Here is a 25,632-nt window from a genome sequence, read left to right as displayed (position 1 = left end):
GACAAAGATTAATCCTATGAAACCCCACTTGTGTCACAAGCCTGCTTTCAAATATATATAAAAAAAAAATTCATTGTAAAAGACTTAACTGTTCAGAGTATAAAAACTAAAAAAAAATTACACAAATTATATTCAATGTTATAGCCTCCATGTTAAGGGAGTCTTTGGGGCATGCCTGTGTGTGCACACACACTCAATACAGAAATGTTCATAACAAGGTAATCAGTAAACTGAATTCTGTTCATTAACACTAAGATGGGCTTGCCTCCTATGTGAAGAGAAAGAGGGGGGGGGATAATAAGAGAAAATTGGTATTAGATGTTGCTCTTAAAAACATTCATGGTTGATGTTTAAACATGGAAATATAGTTTTGCTAATGAAGAGGAAATACTCAGTGGCATGCTTTTAGTGTTTCTCAAGGAAGCACCTTATTTTATAGTCGTGAGGTGTGCATGCGTGCCCCTGAAGGCTCCCTTAACATTTAGGTTATAACTTTTTAATTTAATTTTTTAAGTTTTTATTCTCTGCACAGTTTTTTACAATGATTTTTTTTTATATTTGAAAGCTGGCTTGTGAGATTCCACAGGATTAATCTTTGTCGGTAATACTGTCACTGGATATATTCCGTTATTTCCAGATGTGAAGCTTGGAAGGGTTATTAGTAATAATGCTGATGTGGTATGCCTTCAGGAAAAATTAAACTGGACAGGTTGGAAAATGAATGGTGATATCAGTTTAATGAAACTAAATTTAAGGTTTTGAAATTTGGGATCCACTGATGGGAGGCCGCATACTTTGGTGGATCTATACTAAAGGAAGTAGACATTAGGTCACATGATGTGAAGGTAACCCAGAGAATTGCTACAATATTAAGAGCTTTGAGTAGAATTTAAAGAGGATAAGTTAACCTGAGGGTACAGAGGTAGATAACCAAAATGATATCATGATTTTACAATGTTAGTTATTAGGATAGACTGAGAGCATGTAAACTGCAGAGTTTAGTGGATGGAAGATGAAGGACGTGACTGAAATATCTGAACTGTCGAGAGGTATTTTGAGAATTGACTACAGATTTTTCACTTAGTAGAACAGGGGGAAGGAGCAAGAACAAGTCATATCTCTGGAAGTTGTAGAAGGAAGTGGTAAGTAGGAGGGTGAGAAGTGAATTTTTTTGTATGGAGTATGGTTGGACTATAGAACTAATTGGCTGGTATTAATCAGGCAATGGATTCCACATCAACAGTTTATAATACCACTCAGGAATGATATGATACTGTGTTGTCTAATTTAGATGGGCCAACTATGATAAATCTTAACTCCATTAAAGTCCGGAATAATAATTTACATGGAACATGCTTTTTTTTTTTTATAATAAAACCTGAGATTTTCATCATCAAATTCCAGAGATGTATCCTCAAGGGGATGTACAGGTTATTACTATATGAAAAAACTTACATCACCACTAACTTCCTATCTACGATTTTCCTACAAATCAATCTGTTACCTGTGTAGATTGCAACATTATCAGATCTTATATTTCTGTCTTCTAAGGCACTTTTTACTATATCAATCCTCCTATATCTTGGTCTTCCTCTGGATCTTCTTCCTAACCTGGCAGAGAACACTTGTTTTGCTAATCTTTCCTCTCCCATTCTGTTTATAAGTGACCATATCAACTGAGATAAGCTCTGCTAACACATTCCTGGATGCTAAGAATGTAAAGTTCTTTTCTAATATCCTCATTTTTAATATGATACTGCCATTGATGCCATCTGTTCACACCCCCCCCCCCCCTAATCTTTCTCAGGACTCATATAAACTGATTTATGATTCATAAATTACTCTCATTTCAGCTTTGTTGATTCTGTTTATTTCCATATTTAATTTACCATCTTCACTAAAAATCGTGATTGAGTAACTGAAATGTTTTACTTCCATTCAAAAACAATTGTTTAACCAAGCGATGCCCCATCCAGCATGAAATTCTGTTATGTTGTACCATCAGTGTATGTTGTAGTTTAAGCCAATAAGAATACAATTTTGTCAGCTAAATCCAAAATTGCCAGCCCATCCTCGTTCGTTCAGTATCTGGATGGATAGATACCTAACAGGGTGCCCCACGAGAAGGTGAAGATTGGACATTAGGTCAGAAGCCCTGGTCGGTTCTCTGCATTCCTTTAAAGGCTAGCTTTTGTAGGAAACATTATACAAATAAACTGAAATAATGCAGCAAAAGTAAAATCTGGTGTTGAAGACAAATCAATGCTAGTCCTTGTAGATTCATTTCTATAAACTGAATCTTCTATACACTCCTTGGAAAGAATTCAATGGACACCTCCATGGGCAAGATGCATCGTGCCATGTAGTGAGTCATGTTTTTGAATTCGGTATAAATTGGAGGAATGTGATGCTCCCAACTCAGTGCAACTCTGTCCAGGTAAAATGGCTGCAAGAAGGGAACTGACAGAGTTTGAAATAGGCATTGTGATAGGATGTCATGTTGCAGGCCTATCTGTTCAACAAATTGTTGAAAAATTGGGCCATCCTAGGTCAACAATCAGCAATACCATACTGAGGTGTAAACACATGGAGTCAGCTGTAAGTGCTACATATAGTGGATGACCCACCACACTTGCTGAATGTAAACATAGTGCTACAAAAGATAATACGTAAAAACTGCCATTATCAGCCAACACTGAATGCAGAGTTCTGGGCATCGAATGAAACATAAACCTGCACAAAAACATTCAGAACCAGGGCTCACAAACTGGGTTTCCAGGTAGGACTGCAATATTCAAGCCCTGCATTATCCAAACCAACATGCAGCGTAGTCTTCATTGGTGCAAAGAGTATACAGTACAGTTATGAGTGGAAGCTTGGAAAGCTGTGTTATGGAGCAATGAATCTCACTACATCCTCTACCAAGCAGATGGACAGGTGTAGCAGATTCCAGGTGAATGTCTCTTACGAGAGTGCATAACCTCAACTCTGAAATTCAGAATTGGCAATTTGATGGTATGGTCCTATTTTTTTATGGTTTGGCCACATACTTCTGTTTGTGGTGCTGCAAATGTTGAACTCTGAGAGGTATCTGAACATTCTGGACAATGCAATGTTTTTCCTACTTGGTAGTGTTTCTACCAAACTGACCATTTCTCTTTCCACAAAATAATGCACTGTATCATAAGGCTGCTGTTGCTGTAACTGCATGGTTTGTGGACATGAGCATGGCTACACTTGACTGGCCTCCACAGAGCGCTGATCTCGATCCTATTGGACATCTGTGGGATGAACTGGAGAGGTGCATGAGGTCAAGGGATGTTCACCTCACAACAGTCTAGTGCCTGATTACATGCCTACAGGAAGAATAATCTAAAATTCTATGGATGACTATTGCACACTTGTGGAAAGCATGTCCCATAGAATTGCTGCAGTCATTGTAGTGAAAGGAGTCCTACATCTTATTACAGTGGGCACAATGGATGTTTATTCTTTATACTATGGTGTCTGTGCATTTTCCAAGCAGTATAATTTTAAATGCAAAAGTATAATTGTGGTAGTATTGCATGACTTTAAATTTAGAATTTCAGTTGAGTTGTATTGGATTGGCTAGAATTCTTAATTTTAAAAACAATACCATTTTATCCCAAATATATTTACTTTCTTGAAAAAGTTCTATATTTGTGTTCTCCGGTGTAACCCCTCTCAGGTAGTTTGGGATAATTTTATAATATTTCGTTCAAATGCAAATAATTAGAATTTATTATTCTAACATTTGTGTTATAATAAATTATAAATGTGAAATGTAAGTAAAAAAAATCTAGTTATGTGAATCATACGTACAATGGAAACTAACTTGTGAAATTTCAGTTGTCAAGAATGAGAAATGAAATTTAACTGAGTTCTGAACACATGATTTAAACTTGAATGTAAACACAGTTGGAATGTGATTGGGCCATCAACCAGATGTGACTCTAACAGAGAGCAGTTGATTCATGCTAAGAGATGTATTTAGTTTAAAACTTCCTTTAGATGGTTTAGTTATTAAAAAATTAATTGCAGAATAGATCTGCACATGTCTACAACAAAAATACAAAAGTAAGAAAAGTAATCAAAATTTTAAAAAAAAATTCTCATATCCCCTAAAGATTTTTCGCTTGTCTTCTGTAGCATGCATACCACACTAGGAAATATTGGTTTGCTCTAGTTATGCTTTTTAAATTATTACTTTGCACTTCCATTGAGTCTCAAGATTCATTGCAGGAAGCTGTATTATGTTACACAACCCACCTAACTCCATTTCATCCATTAAATGTAATTTGTTTGCTAATTGCATATTATTTAGCAGTTTACATTTTCAAAAGATGGATGGAAAGCCTTGCTTTTTCTAGTTCTCCTTCAATTTCAAAAGCCCATGTAGTCTTTACTCTAGGTATGTGTGGCTAAGAAATGAACAGATATAATTCCATTTTTTGCAGATTATGAATGTCAGAAGATAATAAATATCATGTCATGAGGATATTGTAGTCATTTCTGATCTCTCTTTAACAAATTTAAGAGAAAATATGAGGTTTAAAAAAAATTTTTTTAAATATCACACTACTGATATTGCTCTCCTATACACAACTGATATCTATCAGAAAGCCAGCTACAAATCCACCTTGCTCAAACTTGCATATAGTATAATTAACTGAATCAAGTTGATTGGTGACTGCTATTGTAGTCAAATTTGAGCAGACAATTTATGATTTGGTCATGAATTCACTGGATTTGATTCAAGGTACTTATTCTTTGTAGCATCTGAAGTTTTCATTTCTTGCAAATTAATATGGCTGTTAGGATGCCAAAAAGTAGAGCATGTAAGATGCATGTCATGTGAAAGGAGTCTGTAAGAGACAGCAAAACTAGGCCATGGAGTATTATGTGGCTCCTGCCTACAAAAGGTTATATGCAAACATATTAACTTTACCTGGGTGGGCTAAGGATTTCTTTATCAATTTTATATTTTTACATGGTCTGGAAACCCTGCTCTAGATCTCAAACATGGAATTTTTTTCAAGCCACTTCAGGCCTCCAATAACCAGGACAGCAGTCTCACACCAGGCAATGAAATTAGCTTATACCTGATTTATCTCCATTGTTATTCATCATTTATATAAATTTCATTTATAACAAAAAGTGATTAGTTGATATCAACTGATGGTTAATTTTGTTGAAAGTTTATTTTTCACTAGGTTAGACTATAATAAATTTAGTTTAATCCTTTATGCATTATTTATGCATTATGGGAGATACTGGGATAGGAGTGTTGGTAGCTTGCTCCACCTATGCAACGAGTTGCCTGGTGTTGTACTGCTTACCCAGGTAAGATAGTACAACACTATATTCAGTCCTGAAGATATTTTCAGGCACAAACTTTGTTTGCTCTCACTGGGATAAAGGATTAAACTAAATTTATATGGTTAATTTTGGTTCTTTACTTTATGCTGATGTAATACTTTTCAATAAATCTAGTACAAGTCTGCAGGATTCCTTAAGTAAATTAAATAACTGCTAACAAATTTGGTATGAAAATCAGCAATAAAGCTGAAAATGGGCAGAAACAAAATATTTGAAAATATCAGCTGCTGCATCCTGATTGGGAAAGAAACCTATATAACTAGTAAAGCATTTCAGCTTATCCAGATATTACTTATTGAAATTGGCAAATTAAATATGAAACTAAACAGTATAAGCACTTGTATGGTAGGTAGTGAACTGAATAAATTTATATGCAATAAGTAATTTGTGAAACCACTGAACACTGTCATATATACACACACACTAGTAGCAAAGGCTTATACGTTGGTCAGACATAACTGGTAATTAGTTTACGGAATTAACAACGCATATAAAGTATATTAATTAAAGGTAACTTTAACTCTAATGAAGTTATTCATTAAAGTTATCTTTATTTAATATACTTTATATGCGTTGTTAATTCCGTAAACTAATTACCAGTTACACACACACACACACACACACACACACACACACACACACACACACACAGCTAGTTGAAACTAATTTCATCTTATGCATCTAAGAGATGGGTTAGAAATAAAGCAGTTAATCAAAATTTGGAGATTGCTATGATAATTCTGAGAAAAATTAGGGGAGTCAACAAGTAGCATAAATTCATATTTATGAATTTAGGGACAGAAAACATGCGTGTTGTCAAATGATTATTTTACTAATTATTAATAAAATAACACTTGACATTTCGACCACTGTATTGAGGTCATCGTCAGAAGGATGCATGTATATAGGGAACCAAGCTACATGCTTTTGCACTTTATACCGGTAAACTAATTCTACGCTGTTAATTAATCTTTTTCTTAGCCTGACCTCTAGTGTAATTAAATAAAAATAAATAAAAAACTACAATAAACTCTGCTAAATTCCTCATGTACTAAGATTCTTCTGGAATTGTACAGTTCAGATTTTTATACTATGATTTTCTTCAGGATACAGTTCAAGTTGCTGTTGAATGTTGAGGTGGGGGGGGACAATTCACCATGTCTTCTTCTAGTGGGATTTTTCTTTGGCTAGTTCTGGTTGCTGTAAAGGTTGCAAATGGGTTCTCCACATTCTTGGAATGGTTAGGCCATCATTTTTGTTCAGATTTGGATTATGTTTGAGCATTTCACATGCTTCTTTAAATTTCCTCTCGAAACAGGTTTTGGTGTGGTGTAGGGACTTGGTGTTTTTCCAATCAATTCTGTGGTATGTTTTCAGTGTGTGGTCAGAAAGGCCGGTTTTTCCAAAATGGAGGTATTGTGTTGTTTGTGTCCGTCCTTCCTAATTGGGATGGTTCGCCCTGTTTCCCCTATGTATGGTGAGTTACATGTGCATTGTATTTTGTATACCCCTGGGTGGGCTAGTTGTGTTAGAGGATCTTTGGAAGAACTGAGTAGGTGTCTAAATTTTGTCGGGGGTTTAAAGGTGGTTTTGATGTTGTATTTGTGTAGTGTTCTCATGGCTGTTGGAAGTGGGTGCCACCACCAGGGAACGGTTCATAAGTTAATTTTTAAGAAACAAAATTTTTATCATAAAAACAAAAAAATTCTTAGAATGATCAATATTAAAATAAATGAGGCCGTATACACCGAATAAAAATTGAAAAAAAATGTATATTGCCGCCTCTTTGATCAGCCGGCTGTTTAAAATTTTGCAGCTAGAGCAGACTAAATGCTTGCCTGCAGAATGTTGTGTCTACTGCAGTCTATCTAAAGTGAAACGGCGAACAGTTTTTATGCGCAGAAACGAATTTTCATGCAAAACATTTGTTGCTAGTTAACCAGTCATGGTACGCATCTCGGTAGGCTACTGACAGTAGCGCAGTGCAGACTATTATTTCGTCTCTGTGTCGTGTTGTGTAATAATTTCTTGTGTGTATAAAATAGAAATGGAAATAAAAATTTTAAAAAAAAGTTATCCGGTGCACAAAATCATAAGCATCATGCTGTGAAAGAAGCAGATATTAAGAAACAAACTGGGGCTCTTAATAAATTTGTTAAAATATTAAAATATTCTGATGCAGATTGTAACCAACTCGATACATCAGAAATCAGAGTTGAAGAACGGTGCACATCGTCCAGTTTGCATGAAGGTACTATTGCAACTATTGAACAAGATAATTGAACATGATTTAAGTGAAAATAGTTAGGATTTAGTTGACCACGAAACTAACACATTGTTAGTCTCTGTGAATTTAGCAGATCCAGGTGAATGGGGAAATATTGATGAAAAATTAAGAGTTGTTTTAATTGTAATGGGCATGTTCAAAATAAAAATATAATATATCCCATACACGTGGTCGTAAATTTGGCGGCACATATTATAATAGAAAAATGGAAAATGGGAGCTCATGCCAAGGACATGGCTAATTTATTCCGAAACTTTAAATTCTGTTTTTTTGCTTTTGTTGCAAACTTGTCGCACCAGACTGAATCAACTGAATCACCCACTGAGTCTTGTAGAAGGTTATAACATTGGAGAAATGTAAGTACAACTTTACATAGACATGAGACTAGTTTAACTCACATGAAAAATTTCTTAGAATGGAAGGAACTTGATAAAAATTTAAAAAAAAAACTACTATTGATTTCCAGACTCAAAGCATGTATGAAATGGAAAAGAACCATTGGACGAGTGTTTTAGAATGCTTGATTGAAATTATAAAATTCCTTGGTAGCCGAAATGTAGCTTTTCGCAGATCATCTGATAAATTATATGAAAGAAATAACGGCAATTTTTTAAAATTAGTCGAACTGTTTGGGAAGTTTGATCCTGTTATGGAAGATCATGTTGAATGGGCCCTATAACGAAACAATAGAGTACACTATTTGAGTAAAGACAGTCAAAATGAAATATTGGAAATTTTAAGTAACGCAATCAGGGATACAATTTTATTATCAATTCGAAAATCTAAATATTATTCATTAATTTTAGTCTGCACACCTGATGCAAGTAAAACAGAACAAATGACCATTATTATTTGCTTTGTTTCCTGTGACAATGGAATTGTCAAGATTAGGGAAATTAGGTTTTGCAGATATATCAGATTCCACAGGACGTGGTTTATGTCCAACAATAATGGAACAACTGGAAAAATGAAACATTCCCATTGAAGACATGCGAGGTCAAGGGTATGACAATGGGGCAAATATGGGCTCCAAAATTTGCTTTTGAACAAAAATCCTCTAGCTTTTTACGTGCCATGTGCTGCTCATACTCTAAATTTAATCATTAACGATGCAGCCAAAGTGAATGCAGATACAATTAGTTTCTTTGCAGTTATTCAAGAAATACACTTTTTTTCATTCTCTTACAAATGTTGGGCAATCCTTTTAAAGTTCGTAAAAAAAATTAACATTGAAACAGCCATCAGAAACGCGATGGGAAAGTAAAATTAATGCAATCCGCCCTCTACGATATCAGTTAGGAAAAATTTATTATGCACTTTTTGAAATTTTAAATAATGAAAATTTTAATAAAGAAACTCAGCATGAAGCACAAACATTATGTGCTAAAATAAAGGACTACAAATTTATTTGCTCTCTTATAACTTGGTATGATTTACTTAACAGAATAAACCCTGTGAGTAAAATACTTCAAGACAAAAATATGAACATTACACTTGCTTTAGAATCTATCGAAAACTTAAAAATATTCTTACAAGAGTATCGATCAGATACAAATTTTAAAGAAGTTCTAAAAACGGCAAAATAACTGAGGGAAGAGGTGGATGGAGAACAAGAATTTAAAACTGGTATGGAAGTTCGACGACGAAAGAAGACGTGACAATTTGACTATGAGCATCATGACGAAACGCCAGAAGATAAATTTAGAGTGACTGTGTTTTATACACTTCTAGATGTTGCAATGTGTTCATTAATAGAACGTTTTGAACAACTAAGAGATATGATAATTTCAATTTCTTGTATAGATTACTACAAATTAATAACAAAGATTTACGAAAAATTTGTGATGATTTAGAGATTCTCTTGAAGGACTGCAACAATAAAAACGTAAATGCAATAGAACTATATGATGAGTTATGTGCTTTCCGGGATATTTTTCGGAAGGATAATTTAAATATTCAAAAGCCCTTTCAATATTCTTAATTTCATTGTGTTCAATAATTTATCTTTCTCTAACTTTTCAATTGCTTTAAGAATACTATTAACCTTAACTGTTAGTGTAGCGAGCGGTGAACGTTCCTTTTCCAAGTTGAAATTGATTAAAACCTACTTAAGAACAAGTATGTCACAAAAAAAAGGCTTGTTAGTTTGCATTAATAGCTATTGAAAATGATATATGTGTGGAATTAGATGTTAAGACCATTATTTCTAATTTTGTGAATATGAAATCAAAAACCTTAAAATTTTAATTAAAAAAATTTCAAGTATATTTATGTAATTTAATTTATTTTCTGTTATTCTGTAAAGATGTCATTTTTTGAATACTTATATTAAATGTTCTGATTATTTCTGAATTCTTTTCTTATTTTCTCATCTATCTTGAGTTTCTTTTATTTTTCTAAAAGATAGTTCCACTTATAAAAATTATTACAAGTTACTAAGAATTTAGTAACTTGTAAAATGCAAGAATTTTTTAAACTTTAGTTCAAATAAATTTTAACTTTAATTAAAATTCATTTTAATTTTGTTAGTAATTCGGGTTGGTGAGAAGGTTATAATCCCTGTATCATTATATTCAACGATTAAAGTGAAGTGGCTTTATCAAAATTTGCTTTAACTTTTGAGAATTTTTTGAATATATGGATTTTTAACGATTATCCTGCCTAGTCAACACTCCCGGTTCATTGCATTTAGCGAAGCAATGTGTGGCTGTTCTGTCAAAATTTATTTAAGAAATTTCAAATAATTTAAATTTTTATTATCGTAAAAGAACCACACACTCCTGGATCATTACAGGGGCACTTAGATAGAAATTGCATGCGGGCGTCAAAGACCCTAGTGCACCGGCTCTGAGTGTTCTGTCTATTTTTTCGGAAATGCCTCTAACATATGCTATGGCAATAGCATTCTTGAAATCTTTTTGTTTATACTAGTATCTCTGTGGAGGATCTTGTGAATAGTTTTTTTACTGTATCCATTTTTTATAAATGTATGGTTAATGATCTTGTATTCCTGGTTTAGAGCATGTTCATTTGAACAAATAGTTTGAGCTCTGTGTTTAAGGGTGCTTATGACACCTAGTTTTTGTGTTGAGTGGTGATAAGAATTTTTGTGTATGTAATGGCCTATGTGTGTGGGTTTGTGGTAGACAGAGAAGGAAAGACAGCCTGAGGGAAGACGTGTGTCTAGGAATGGAAGAGAGTTGTATTTTTCTATTTCAATGGTGAACTGGATACGTTTGTGTTGTTTGTTCAGGTGGCTAAGGAATGTATTTAGTGCTTCGCAGCTGTGGGGCCAAATGGCAAAAATATCGTCGACGTATCTGAGCCAAATTTTAGGCTTTAGGTATGCTGACTCTGGATCTTGTTGCTCAAAGTCTTCCATATAAAAGTTAGCTATTGGGGGGAAAAGTGGTGAACCCATGGCTGTACCCTCTTTTTGAAGGTAAAAACTTTTGCCACACGAAATATCCAGACTGTAGTACATGGGCAAAGAGGGCTGTGATGCCGTGTGGAAATGTGTTCTGTAGGAGCAAGATAGAATCATTGATCGGGACATTGGTGAAAAGGGAAATTATGTCAAAGCTGACTGATAAATTTTGGTTGTTTAGTGTAATGTTTTTAATTTTGTTTATAAAATGTGTATTTTTTCTGTAGGAAGAGGGCTCACTTACTAATTCATTGAGCGTGGTCGCTAATTTTTTGGCTAAGTGGTAATTTGGGCTGTTGATTCCTTCAACAATCTGACATAGTAGTGTGTCTGCTTTGTGTATTTTTGGCAGGCCATAAAATCTGGATGTGCGGGCATAATGAGATATTAGTTTTTTGTAATTAATTCTGGGTGCCTGCATGCCTAGAAAAAGCAAGGCTTTCCATCCATCTTTTGAAAATGTAAACTGCTAAATAATATGCAATTAGCAAACAAAGTATTATGCTACACAACCCACCTAACTCCATTCCATCCATTTAATGGATAGAATGGAGTTAGGTGGGTTGTGTAGCATAATACAGCTTCCTGCAATGAATCTTGAGACTCAATGGAAGTGCAAAGTAATAATTTAAAAAGCATGACTAGAGCAAAACCAATATTTCCTAGTGTGGTATGCATGCCACAGAAGACAAGCGAAAAATCTTTAGGAGATATGAGAATATTTTTTAAAATTTTGATTACTTTTCTTACTTTTGTATTTTTGGTTGTAGACATGTGCAGATCTATTCTGCAATTTTTTAATAACTAAACCATCTAAAGGAAGTTCTAAACTAAATACATCTCTTGGCATGAATCAACTGCTCTCTGTTAGAGCCACATCTCGTTGATGGCCCAATCGCATTCCAACTGTGTTTACATTAAAGTTTGAATCATGTGTTCAGAACTCAGCTAAATTTCATTTCTCATTAAACTTTTTCTCATTATTGACAATTTAAATTTCACGAGTTAGTTTCCATTGTACGTATGATTCACATAACTAAATTTTTTTTTACTTACATTGCACATTTGTAATTTATTATAACACAAATGTTGAAAAATAAATTCTAACTATTTGCATTTGAATGAAATATTATAAAATTATCCCAAACTACCTGAGAGGGGTTACACTGGAGAACACAAATATAGAACTTTTTCAAGAAAGTAAATATATTTGGGATAAAATGGTATTGTTTTTAAAATTAAGAATTCTAGCCAATCCAATACAACTCAACTGAAATTCTAAATTTAAAGTCATGCAATACTACCACAATTATACTTTTGCATTTAAAATTACATTGCTTTGAAAATGCACAGACACCATAGTATAAAAAGAATAAACATCCATTGTGCCCACTGTAATAAGATGTAGGACTCCTTTCACTACAATGACTGCAGCAATTCTATGGGACATGCTTTCCACAAGTGTGCAATAGTCATCCATAGAATTTTAGATTATTCTTCCTGTAGGCATGTAATCAGGCACTAGACTGTTGTGGGGTGAACATCCCTTGACCTCATGCACCTCTCTAGTTCATCCCACAGATGTCCAATAGGATCGAGATCAGCGCTCTGTGGAGGCCAGTCAAGTGTAGCCATGCTCATGTCCACAAACCATGCAGTTACAGCAACAGCAGCCTTATGATACAGTGCATTATTTTGTGGAAAGAGAAATGGTCAGTTTGGTAGAAACACTACCAAGTAGGAAAAACATTGCATTGTCCAGAATGTTCAGATACCTCTCAGAGTTCAACATTTGCAGCACCACAAACAGAAGTATGTGGCCAAACCATAAAAAAATAGGACCATACCATCAAATTGCCAATTCTGAATTTCAGAGTTGAGGTTATGCACTCTCGTAAGAGACATTCACCTGGAATCTGCTACACCTGTCCATCTGCTTGGTAGAGGATGTAGTGAGATTCATTGCTCCATAACACAGCTTTCCAAGCTTCCACTCATAACTGTACTGTATACTCTTTGCACCAATGAAGACTACGCTGCATGTTGGTTTGGATAATGCAGGGCTTGAATATTGCAGTCCTACCTGGAAACCCAGTTTGTGAGCCCTGGTTCTGAATGTTTTTGTGCAGGTTTATGTTTCATTCGATGCCCAGAACTCTGCATTCAGTGTTGGCTGATAATGGCAGTTTTTACGTATTATCTTTTGTAGCACTATGTTTACATTCAGCAAGTGTGGTGGGTCATCCACTATATGTAGCACTTACAGCTGACTCCATGTGTTTACACCTCAGTATGGTATTGCTGATTGTTGACCTAGGATGGCCCAATTTTTCAACAATTTGTTGAACAGATAGGCCTGCAACATGACATCCTATCACAATGCCTATTTCAAACTCTGTCAGTTCCCTTCTTGCAGCCATTTTACCTGGACAGAGTTGCACTGAGTTGGGAGCATCACATTCCTCCAATTTATACCGAATTCAAAAACATGACTCACTACATGGCACGATGCATCTTGCCCATGGAGGTGTCCATTGAATTCTTTCCAAGGAGTGTATAGAAGATTCAGTTTATAGAAATGAATCTACAAGGACTAGCATTGATTTGTCTTCAACACCAGATTTTACTTTTGCTGCATTATTTCAGTTTATTTGTATAATGTTTCCTACAAAAGCTAGCCTTTAAAGGAATGCAGAGAACTGACCAGCGCTTCTGACCTAATGTCCAATCTTCACCTTCTCGTGGGGCACCCTGTTAGGTATCTATCCATCCAGATACTGAACGAACGAGGATGGGCTGGCAATTTTGGATTTAGCTGACAAAATTGTATTCTTATTGGCTTAAACCACAACATACACTGATGGTACAACATGACAGAATTTCATGCTGGCTGGGGCATCGCTTCTTTAAACAAATGTTTTTGAATGGAAGTAAAACATTTCAGTTACTCAGTCATGATTTTTAGTTAAGATGGTAAATGAAATATGGAAATAAACAGAATCAACAAAACTGAAATGAGAGTAATTTATGAATCATAAATCATTTATATGAGTCCTGAGAAAGATTGGGGGGGGGGTGAACAGATGGCATTAATGGCAATATCATATTAAAAACGAGGATATTAGGAAAGAACTTGACATTCTTAGCATCCCGGAATGTGTTAGCAGAGCTTATCTCAGGTGATATGGTCACTTATAAACAGAATGGGAGAGGAAAGATTAGCAAAACAAGTGTTCTCTGCCAGGTTGGCAGGAAGAAGACTCAGAGGAAGACCAAGATATAGGAGGATTGATATAGTAAAAAGTGCCTTAGAAAACAGAAATATAAGATCTGATAATGTTGGAGTCTAGACAGGTAACAGATTGATTTGTAGGAAAATTGTAGATAGGAAGTTGGTGGTGATGTAAGTTTTTCATATAGTACTATCATATCCTGTACATCCCCTTGAGGATACATAACACATAACATAACATAGTTTTCCAAGCCTCCACTCATAACTGTACTGTATACTCTGCACCAATGAAGACTACGTGGCATGTTGGTTTGGATAATACAGGGTTTGGATATTGCAGTCCTACCTGGAAACCCAGTTTGTGAGCCTTGGTTCTGAATGTTTTTGTGCAGGTTTATGTTTCATTCGATGTCCAGAACTCTGCATTCAATGTGTTGGCTGATAATGGCAGTTTTTACATATTTGTAGCACTGTGTTTACATTCAGCAAGTGTGGTGGGTCATCCACTGTGGGTAGCACTTACAGCTGAGTGTTGATTGTTGCTGATACAGCTGATTGTTGACCTATGATGGCCCAATTTTTCAACAATTTGTTGAACAGATAGGCCTGTAACATGACATCCTATCACAATGCCTCTTTCAAACTCTGTCAGTTCCCTTCTTGCAGCCATTTTACCTGGACAGAGTTGCACTGAGTTGGGAGCATCACATTCCTCCAATTTATACCGAATTCAAAAACATGACTTGCTACATGGCATGATGCATCTTGCCCATAGAGGTGTCCATTGAATTCTTTCCAAGAAGTGTATAGAAGATTCAGTTTATGGAAATGAATCTACAAGGACTAGCATTGATACCAGATACTGAATATAATATGTCAGACACGTGGCTCATTGTTGCAATATGCAGTATAACTTCTCTCATAGTTTAACTAATAATTTGAACAAACAGATCTCAACATTTGCCATACTAAACCAGAATGTGGCTTAGGTGTGTTGATGACATTTTGTGGCCAGACTATTTTATAGAATTGACAAGTTAAACCAGAAAATCCAATTCAGATTAGAAGTTGAAAAGACAGATCACTTTATTTCCAAGATCATCTCAGAAGAAAATCATGTGAAATCGCTCATTTGAAGTCTACACAGAAAAAGATCAATGCTTTAAGATATCTACATGCTATGTCACATGCATCCTGCCCCTAAATGACATAATGAAGACCCTCAGATATGGTCTCCACAGTATCCATTGATGAAAACAAAAGACAGAAAGAAAAGTATCTTAAAGATATATTCCTAAACAATGAATACAATCTTAAAATAGTTGATAACATCTTAAATCTTGAGAGAGAGAGTTGTAAATGTTTTGTGTGCGAGTGCATGTCATGTGAAAGTGGAAGAATGAAGTGACTAATATTAACAACGTAAGATAGCAAAAGTGTTGTAGAGCATGTAGGAGTTGAATGATAGTGCATACTAATATGGATAATGGTGTGAAAGAAGTGGATGAAAGTAATGTAGACGATGCGACAGTAACAAGTGAAATACTACACCCTGGTAGACCAAGAATTCTTGGTCTGCCAGGAGATGTTTTTCCCTCTAATTTTCATACCAGTATTTGAAATGTTTCTGATCCTCTTAATGTGTCCTGTACTTTCTCTTTTTAAGGTTTTCAGGTATATTCTCTTTTTAAGGTATATTAAACAGGAATTGCATGCGAAAAAGAGGCTATGGAAGAGATATAAGGAGACAGGTGAAGAGAAGATGCATGAAGAATATAAGACACAGGCCAGAAGAGTGACTAGTGTGGTAAGGAAAGCGAAACTGGAATATGAGAGGAGATTGGCCCTAAGATCCAAAGAAAATCCTAGGGAATTTTTTTAGCTATGTGGCCAGTAGGAGGAGAAACTGTGGAAGAATGATATTGTGGGATAAAAATGGGAATAGAGTGACTGATGCAGAGGACATGGTGGAATTGTTCAATGAACACTTTATCGGAGTATTTCATCCTAGAGATGTCAGTTTTAATGCTAGAGGGGATAGGTTGGTTCGAGGTTTAGAGGTACAGGAGGAGAGTGTGTTTCAGATACTGAGTACTCTGGATGTCAATAAAGCTTTGGGACTGGATGGTATTTCACCACGAGTTTTGAGAGAATGTGCTAGGGAACTGATAGTGCCTTTAACCTGGCTTTTCAATGAAAGTCTGGCTTCGGCAAAGGTGCCCAGGGAATGGAAGGAAGGTAAGATAGTGCCATTGCATAATGGTGGTAGCAGACTGGAAGTGTCTAATTATAGGCCAGTTTGTGTGTCATCAGTAGTTGTTAAGATCTTGGAGAAAGTAGTGAGGGACCGTATACAGCATTGGGCAGATGAGGGTAATATTATCTGTGAGAGTCAACAAGGATTTGTGAAAGGGTGCTCTTGTTTTAGCAATATGCTAGCCTTTTATAATAAAGTTACAAGAACATTAGATAAGGGAAAGGCATATACTGCAATTTTCTTAGACTTAGCGAAGGCATTTGACAGGGTGCCACATGATAAGCTAATATTTAAGTTGCAGCACATGGGTCTGGATGTCAGATTGGTCAACTGGATTCAGGATTGGCTGTCTGATAGGTATCAGAGAGTTGTGTATGGTGGAACAGTTTCAAGGAGGCAGACAAGTGGGGCCCCACAGGGCTCAGTACTAGGACCTGTATTGTTTAACCTTTATATCAATCACATTGTCAGTGGATTGCAAGGGGATATTCAGTTGTTTGTGGATGATGTGAAGCTGGGAAGAATTATTAGTAATAGTGCAGATGTGGTAGCCCTGCAAGAGGATTTGAATAAGCTAGATAGATAGGCAAATGAATGGGGGTGTCAGTTTAATGCAGCAAAATGCAAGGTCTTGAGGTTTGGGAAACATTGATGGGATGCTGCATACTCTATGGGAGGAGTTATACTGGAGGGAGTAGGGGAGACAAGAGATCTGGATTTGATGATTGATAGAAACCTGAAGTTTAGGAGACATATTGCAAAGGTGGTGAAGGTAACACAGAGGATTGCTGCAATTATGAGAAGGACACTGACCTGCAGAGCTAAGAGGGTTATCATTCCATTGTATAAGTCTCTGATCAGACCACGCTTAGACTATTGTTCTCAGATTTGGTCCCCAGGATTTGAAGGGGATAAATTAACTGTGGGAAGGATACAAAGATGGTTTCAGGACCGTACAAGGATCTGCTGAGGGAATGTGGACTGCAGAGTTTGGTGGATAGAAGAAGAAGAGGTGATATGATTGAGACTTTTAAACTGTTAAGAGGTGGTTACAGGGTTGACACTGGGGAGTTCTTTCGGTTGGTTGAACAGCGAGAAGGAGTGACGACAAGAGGCCGGCCTTGGAAGTTATGAAAGGAAACTGTGCGCAAGAGGCTGAGCAGTGGTTTCTTTGCATGGAGGGTGGTTGAACCGTGGAATGCATTGCCGGATAGAGTGATGAGAGCGAGAACGGTCAATGAGTTTAAGGAGTGGCATGATAGACTTTGTGTTTCTTAGGGGGGGGACCTCCCCTCGATGCGTCTTGACAGACTTTATGTTCTTAGGAAGGACCTCTCACGAGGAGTCTTTTGACTCCATGGAGGCCTGAATAATAATAATAATGAAGGTTTACCATGAGTGCTCTTTTGATTCCCATTAACTTCAATATCTCTTCATTATTTTTTTTTTCTTTCCAAGAAATCTACAGTGCTCTCCTATAATACTACATCTCAGAGAAGACCTGCAATTTCCTGCTTATGGATTTTGTATACGTCTCATATCCATAATTCATATATGGACCATATGCAGGATTTTATTTTTATTTTAATCTATTTCTTCCAGAGGTCATTAGTAATTTATCATTCCAAAATGCTTCTTTTGCCTTAGCTATTTTTGATTTTATTTCTATAACTGTTGTTCCATCTTCTGTAATCATTACTCCTAAATAATTATTATAAGCCTTCACATTTCGAATGAATCCTGTTGATACTGATACTCTTAAATTTTTGTTTTGTTGCTGTTTATTACCATATAGTGGTAATCAACAGCTTATTACCATATACTTGGTTTTAGCTGTACAGGAAAACCTCGCTCAGCACGAATTCGATATGTGCAATAATCACTTAGAGTGATTGAATGAAATGACTCTCCTTCCTGCTTTTAGAGAGTGATTAATCAGTTAACGCGATTTTTTTATGTTATGCAGAATTTTTTGTTGCCAATCTGCAGAGAGCAGAAAAGCTGGAAGTCATTAAGAGACATGAAAGTTGCGCTAGTAATATAATGACTGTGCGAGACCTGGGATACAATTAGTCTACAGTTTGGATTATATTAAATAACAGCAAAGAAATACAAAGAACAAGGAAAATTGCTACTGGTTCTGTAAGCATGCAGATCACCCGAAATAAAAGCCATTTAATGATAGAGATGGAGCATCTTCTATCACTCTGAATTGAGGATTATAAGAAAAAAGAATACCTCTTAGTACAGGGAATATTCAGGCAAAAGTTCTCTATTTTTACCGCATTGAAAGAGACCAGATTTCAAGAGGAATGTGAAGGCTTTACTGCAAGTTTAGAATGGTTTGACCATCTTAAAAAATAGAGCTGGACTGTATAACATAAGAATAACTGGGGAATCTACTAGTGCTGATAAAGATTCTGTGGCTAAGTTTCCTGAAGAATTGCAAAGGATAATTCAGGAGGGTGATTATTGATTATGATGATCGCAAATATTCAATGTGGATGAAATTGGTCTCTTTGGAAATGTATGCCAACAAAAACTTTCTTAGCTAAAACTGAAGCATCTCAACCAGGATACAAAGTATCTAAAGATCATCTTTTATTTTTACGCTTTTATTAGGAGGCAATGCATAGGCTTTAAGCTCAAGCATATGTTAGTTTATCCTGCACAAAATTTAACATTATTGAAGAAATCAGCACAATTGGAAAACAACTTGGATTTAATGAACTGGATAATGAAGATGTGAGAAACTTGCTTGATTCCCATTCAAAACAGTTAAGCGAGAATGACTTCAATGTTGACTTTAACTAGAAGAACAGCATGCATATGAAGAAGAAGATAAAGAGTATGAACAAGAAGAGAATGTTACAACTAAGAAGCTAACTGCAGAAGAACTTGAGCTAATTTTCAATCACATTGAGCATGCTGAGAAAATTTTGTTTGATGCTGATCCTGATATGGAATGAAAGCTTCGAAGTCTGCCGAAATCTTGATAAAGCTATCACAAATTGCATGACAAGATGAAAAAGTTGAGTATGATTCAAACATCTTGACTTAAATTTTTGTAAAAAATTAGCTCAATCAAATGCTTCGACATTAAATAAAAATTTAAGCAACTGATTTTTATTAACTTTGATGATTTTATCCTCTAATATAGCTTATACTGGAATTTTTTTCCAAATTTGCCCTAATTGATGGATAAATAATTATTCCTATTGTTTATTGTATTTGTTTAACACAATTTTGCTTAGCATGCATTAATTGATGAATTAATTAATCACATTAAGCAAGATTTTCTTGTAATTAATACTAAGCCATAATTCTAATGCTTTTTGATCAGTATTTCTACGTATTTTGTAGCTATTTTTGATTTCACTATGAGCACCAGATCATCATCAAATCTAATATTAATTCTAATGCCATTTATTTTTATTTCCTATTTAAACAATATACATGTTAGTAAACCTATTTATTTTTTTATGTGCTTAAATTAATTTTTTTATTACTTTAAACAATAATTAATAGTTTTTGTGTGCTAGTTGGTGAGCCAGGTTACTTTTGTTTGTGTTAAATATTTATTTATTTTAATTATTTAATACTTTCGTCTTATGTTCAGTAAACGTTATGCTAACCTGTTATATTTGAATGTGTTTTTTTTTGTTTTCCTGTGCCAAAATCATTTGCAGGTAAGAGGTTTTACAATACGTTTATTCCGAATCCTTTAATTTTTACCTTTGAAAAATATTTTAGGACCCCAAAAGGTTTCTTGCACCTGGGCCCCTTTATAGAGAAGGCCAGTCCTGTCCACTGCTTAGTGTAATAAATTCAGCAGTATAGGAAAGATTCACTCCAAGCCCTCGATTACTCTAATAGCTTTGGAGGGAACCTCCAAAGCTATTGGAGTCATCAAACATGAGGGATCATCAATGAGTAATTGTTTGCCTCTAGACAGCATCAAGGATTTTAAGGGAGGTTTTAAGTATACAACTCCAAATATTTGAGCAGTATTCTAAGCATAGGCAGATTTGTATATGGTTAGGTTGGGTTAGCCTTTTGAACAAAAGAGAATGCCTAGTTTTTTTGGATGCTGGGGAGGCTATTGATGTGATGTATTTTTGCCAGGAGAGACTGGAGGTAAACATTAGTCCAAGCACAGAGAGAGAGTGTGTGTGTCTAATGATTTGTGTGTTACTGAGAATAAGCGTAGGTGAGCTGAGATCTCCTTGTGAGAGAAAAGGCAAGACTGTCTTTTGGTGGCACTGAATATGACAAGGTTGTCCTCGTCTCATTTGAAGAATAGTATGAAAATCAATGTTTAAGGCACTGGTTGTAGAGGATCTTGTAGCCTGGGATGTTGGAGCATTGCATGCTTTCTGGGATGAGTGGAGAGTACTATCATCAGCAAAGCTGTGAATGGAGTTAGTGGTGATTGCAAGTAGGTCATTTATGAACAAGAGAAAGAGAGAGAGTAGGTGATGGGACAGAGCCTTGAGGCACTCCAGCATTGATGGTGAAGCTTGAAGAAAGGGAGCCATCTACAATGACTCATAGATAATGACAAAAAAGAAAGCTAGTTACCCAATTACAGGAGGCAAGGAGACCAAAGAATGGCAGTTTGTTAAGCAGACCACGATGCAACACGTGATTTGAAGACTTTGGAAATGTCAAGGGCAATAGCACAAGTTTCTCCAAACCTTACCGTGGCACATGCCCAGTGGTGGGTGATGTAAGCTATGAGGTCAGATGCGGATCTTGAATGGTGGAATCATTACAGTATTCGCTGATTAATTGGTGGCCTCTAGGTAGCAGATGAGTTGGCTATTGATGACTTTCTTGATGAGGATGGTTGACTTCTATCACTCTTCTTAAGAATAGGATGGACATGAGAGATTACCAAAGGCGACTGACTAAGGTAGTTTCTGACCTCTGGAATGTCGAGTATGAGGAAAGATTGAAAAGATGTAATTTGCAGAGACTAGTGGAGAGAAGGAAGAGGGGAGATATGATAGAGACCTACAAGTTGGTAAGGGGTTGCTATAGGATCAATGGTGGAGAAGTTCTACAGCGAATAGTGGGAGATCAGGGGAGAACCAGAGGTCATCCCTGGAAACTGTATAAAGAAGGTGTGAGTAGGGGAGTGAGAGGCAGGTTTTTTTCGTGCAGAGTTGTGAATGATTGGAATGCCTTGCCTGAGAGTGTGGTGTCTGCAAGGAGTTTGAATGTGTTTAAGACCCGGTATGATGAGATGTGTGTGAGATAAAAGGACCTCCTAGATGAGTCTTTGACTCCATGAGGTCTTGTTTAATAATAATAATAATAATAATAATAATAATAATTACTTCCATGTATTTGGGATAACTACCAGATATGTATAATTGATTATAGAGACAGTGCAGAATGGGTATTAATTCTAGAGCACAATGTATGAGAACATTTGGAGAGATTCTATAAGGACCAGAAGCCTTTTTAGTATCCAAATTTTTTAGTATTTTCCTGATTTCTTTTTCTCGAAAAACTAAAGGAAGCATACGGTGCTTGAATTGCAGTAGATGATTTCCCTTGGTCATCAATGCAGAAGTTTGAGGAAAAGAGTGATTCCAGGAGGTCTGCTTTATCTTTGAGTGAAGTAACAATGGGAGAAGAGAGAGGTGAAAGTGCAGGAGAGCAGAAGTTGCATCCAAAGGCTTTAATGAGGGACCAGAAGGCACAGCTTCCGTTTGGACAGGAGGCAAGTTTTTTGGTGTTGGCCTTTATGAAATCAGATTTGGATCTGCTGATGACTGATTTGCATATGTTTTGTTCTTTGGTGTAGGCAGAGTTTGAAGCTGGAGTTCTTGAAGCAAGTCACTTGCAGTAGGCTAAATGTTTTTCTTTGACTGCTTTGGTACACTTTTGGGTTGAATCAGGCCTTAGAAAGTAGATGAGGATTATGCCTTAAATTGGAATGAAGGTATTCATGCCAGCAAGAATAATTTCTGTAGCTTGTTCACAGCAGGTGTTAGTTAGATGTAGAAACAATAGACCAAGGAAAGGAGTAGAAATTCCAGAGATCATTCCAGTTGGTCCCTTTGTAGGGCCAGAGGACATGAAGTTGGGAGTGGTTGGTCGAGGGGTGTTCTATGAGAGAGGAGACTTGTACAAGATTTTGGTCAGAGTTGCTGAGTGGATAGGTGACTTCTACAGTGTATCTGGAAGGAGAACTGGTCAAAAAAAAGAGATCCAGAGTATTTGAAGAGTAAAGCGGGTTATCAGGAATTTGAGTAGGTAGAAGTACAATTTGTGTTAGGTTATTTCTTATGAAAGACCTGCTTCTCATCCAGCTTGGTCAGCAGTAGTGTTGGAATAGAGGAACTAGTTGAAATTGTGGACATTGAGGTCACCCCCCCCCCCCCCCAAGAAGATGATCTCACTATTTGGATAGCTGAATTGTAGATGGTCAAGTTTTATAGAAAGAAATGTGACGAGGTCAGAATGGTTATCAGTGTTTGGAGACTGGGAAATGTAACAAATGAATGTTACTAAATGGGAAAAAGAAACCTTGAACCACAGAATCTCAGAAGCAGGGGATTCTAAATTACCTATTCTCTGGCAGGCTATGTTGGATTTCACAAAGGCACAAGTTGCCACCCTTATGACAAAAAGAATCTAAGTGTGTAGTTTGGGCAGTGGATGTGAACAGTAGGAGATGTCATTGCAATCTGGGTTTCTGTCAGGAATGGATGTCTGGTCTTGAAGACTGCAAGTGAAGAACATCATTTATGTTTGTGTTAATGCCATGGATGTTAGTAAAGTGGATGTGAAAGTTTAGTGAAGAGATTCTGGCTTGGTTGGTTGGTGTGATGTGACTTTTGATGGGATTGGTTTATGAGCGAGATTCATTTTTGTCACATTGTTACTGTCATTGTTTGTATAAGCCTTCATAAGTTTGTGATTAGCTGAAATATAGTGGAGACATGCAATGAGAGAGAGACAGACTCTTGGATATAACTTCCATACAAAGAGCAACCAGTTTCCATACCATGATGTGGCCTTGACAGTGCCTTCCCACATACCACTACTTGGATTCCTTCTTCACGCATGACCTGGCAGAGTATGTGGCAGCAGAATTATGCACCAGTTGACCAGGACTGCTGACATGTTACCGACAGTTCAGGCCCATGCACTAACTGGCAGCTAGCCTGTAGCATTAATATTTTAACTGATGTACTCTCGAAATGGAGGAGGTTATGGATCTCTAAGTATATTTGTCACATGGCCTTGAAGGGTGTACTTCACATTGCATGGAGAAGAGATGGGGGGGAACAGAAATGTGCTAGGTAATTCGCCATCTGCCTTGGCATATAGGTTTAATGAGTCTTATGCTGTGTCAAGTTCCAAAGGAGTGGAAGGAAGGAAAGATTGTACTGCTTCATAACGGAGTTGGCAGAACTCAAGCATCCAATTATAGGCCAATCTTTGTATCATATGCGTGGTTAGTGTTGCAGAGGCTGGTAAGAATGAAGATCCAGAATTGGGTTAACAATGGCATTATCTTTGATGGGCAGCATGGATTGACTAAAGGGAGGTCATGTTTTTAATCTACTTATTACAATAAGTAGATTATTATTAACTGCGCAGACACTTATTACAATAAGTGTCCACGTGGTTAGCCTAGTAGTTTTGTGCTTCGCAACCATATGCCTGGGGAAGGAGTGTCCTAGGTTCGATTCCCATTGGCAACATAAGGAGCTTAAAGATCTTCCTTGGCCATAGCTAAGTTAGCCAGTCTTGGGCATGGACAGCAGAGTTTTTTCCCACCAGTTTATCTGAGGTTTTTCATCCCACAAGCAGGCAAACTGGTCCCATGAACACACGCAGATCTCCAGTCATAAATACTCAACCCTTCGTGAGGGGTGGAGCTCAATTCACCCCTATAGAGATGGGGGGGAGAAAAGGGAGGAAACTCGTATGAATAAATAAAATAATTGCACTAAGTTAACTGTATTGGACATGGGTGATGGATACACAGTGGTATACTAAGATTTTGCAAAGGCTTGTAATCAAACTACAGATGGAGATTGGCTATCTGACAGATATCAGCAAGTTGTGTATGGGGACAATATCCCAGAAGAGGCAAATCACTAATGGTATGCCTCAGGGTTCTGTTTTAGAGCCATTGCTGTTTAATCTGAATGATATTGGAGAGGATTTGAATGGGGCTATTCAGTTGTTTGCAGATGATGCAAAGTTGGAAGAAATATGAGAAATAGAACAGATCATATGTGGCCTTACAAAAAGACTTCAACTCATTCTCTCAGTCTGAGTGAATGAGCACAGGAGTGGGGATAGCACTCTTGTGCTCATTTTGCAACATTGAAGTGGGGATACCACTTCAATGTTGCAAAATGTAAGGTTTTAAAATTTGAAAAACAAAGATGGATGTAGAGTTGGTGGGGATATATTATTTGAGGAAATAATATATCCTCAAATACTCGAGACCTTTGCCAAGTCTCGGGGTGATGGTGGATAAGGATCTAAAATTTACACATTTCCAAAACTGAGGACAACTGATGTACTGGCAATGATGCTGGGAACACTGACTTGTAGAAGCAAGGAGATTCTGGTTCCATTGTATATGGTCTTGATTAAGCCACATAGAAACTACTGTGCACAGATTTGGTACCTGGTTTTCAAAAGGATGAAGATATTGGAAAGGGCTTCGAGGCAATTCACTAAGATAGTCTCTGGAATGATGAGTACAGTGATACCTCGGCTCAACGAAGATAATTCGTTCTGGAATCGCATTCGTTAGCCGAAACATGATTTCCCATAGGTTTCTATAGAAAATCGTTTAATTCGTTCTGGATGCTGTCTATTATTTAAAGATAAGTTTTATAAAATAGTAAAAAGCACACTATAAAAGGGCAAAAACTCACCAAAGGCTGAGATGAACAGCTACCCAATTAGATGAAGGAGAATGGAGAGTAGAATGAAAAACTGATGATCTTTACACTATTATATACTCTTTATTAAACTGAAAATATGTA

General features: G+C 36.4%; 2 protein-coding genes across 4 annotated transcripts in view; one reads left to right on the top strand and one right to left on the bottom strand.

The window, feature by feature from the left end:
- The window catches only part of LOC150098842 (CUGBP Elav-like family member 4), a 913,499-nt gene that overhangs the window by 807,536 nt on the left and 80,331 nt on the right, over positions 1 to 25,632 (bottom strand). The window lies entirely within an intron of this gene.
- Positions 1 to 25,632, top strand: part of LOC150098843 (uncharacterized) — a 90,943-nt gene that overhangs the window by 36,505 nt on the left and 28,806 nt on the right. The gene's annotated exons all lie outside the window — the stretch shown is intronic.

The sequence above is a fragment of the Typopeltis vanoorti genome, chromosome 15 (assembly GCF_054136105.1).
Source record: "Typopeltis vanoorti isolate ZY-2024b chromosome 15, IOZ_Tvanoo_1.0, whole genome shotgun sequence".
In the NCBI taxonomy this organism is placed as follows: domain Eukaryota; kingdom Metazoa; phylum Arthropoda; class Arachnida; order Uropygi; family Thelyphonidae; genus Typopeltis; species Typopeltis vanoorti.
The sequence above is the reverse complement of the archived record's forward strand: the minus strand, read 5'-3'. Positions and strand labels throughout refer to the sequence as shown.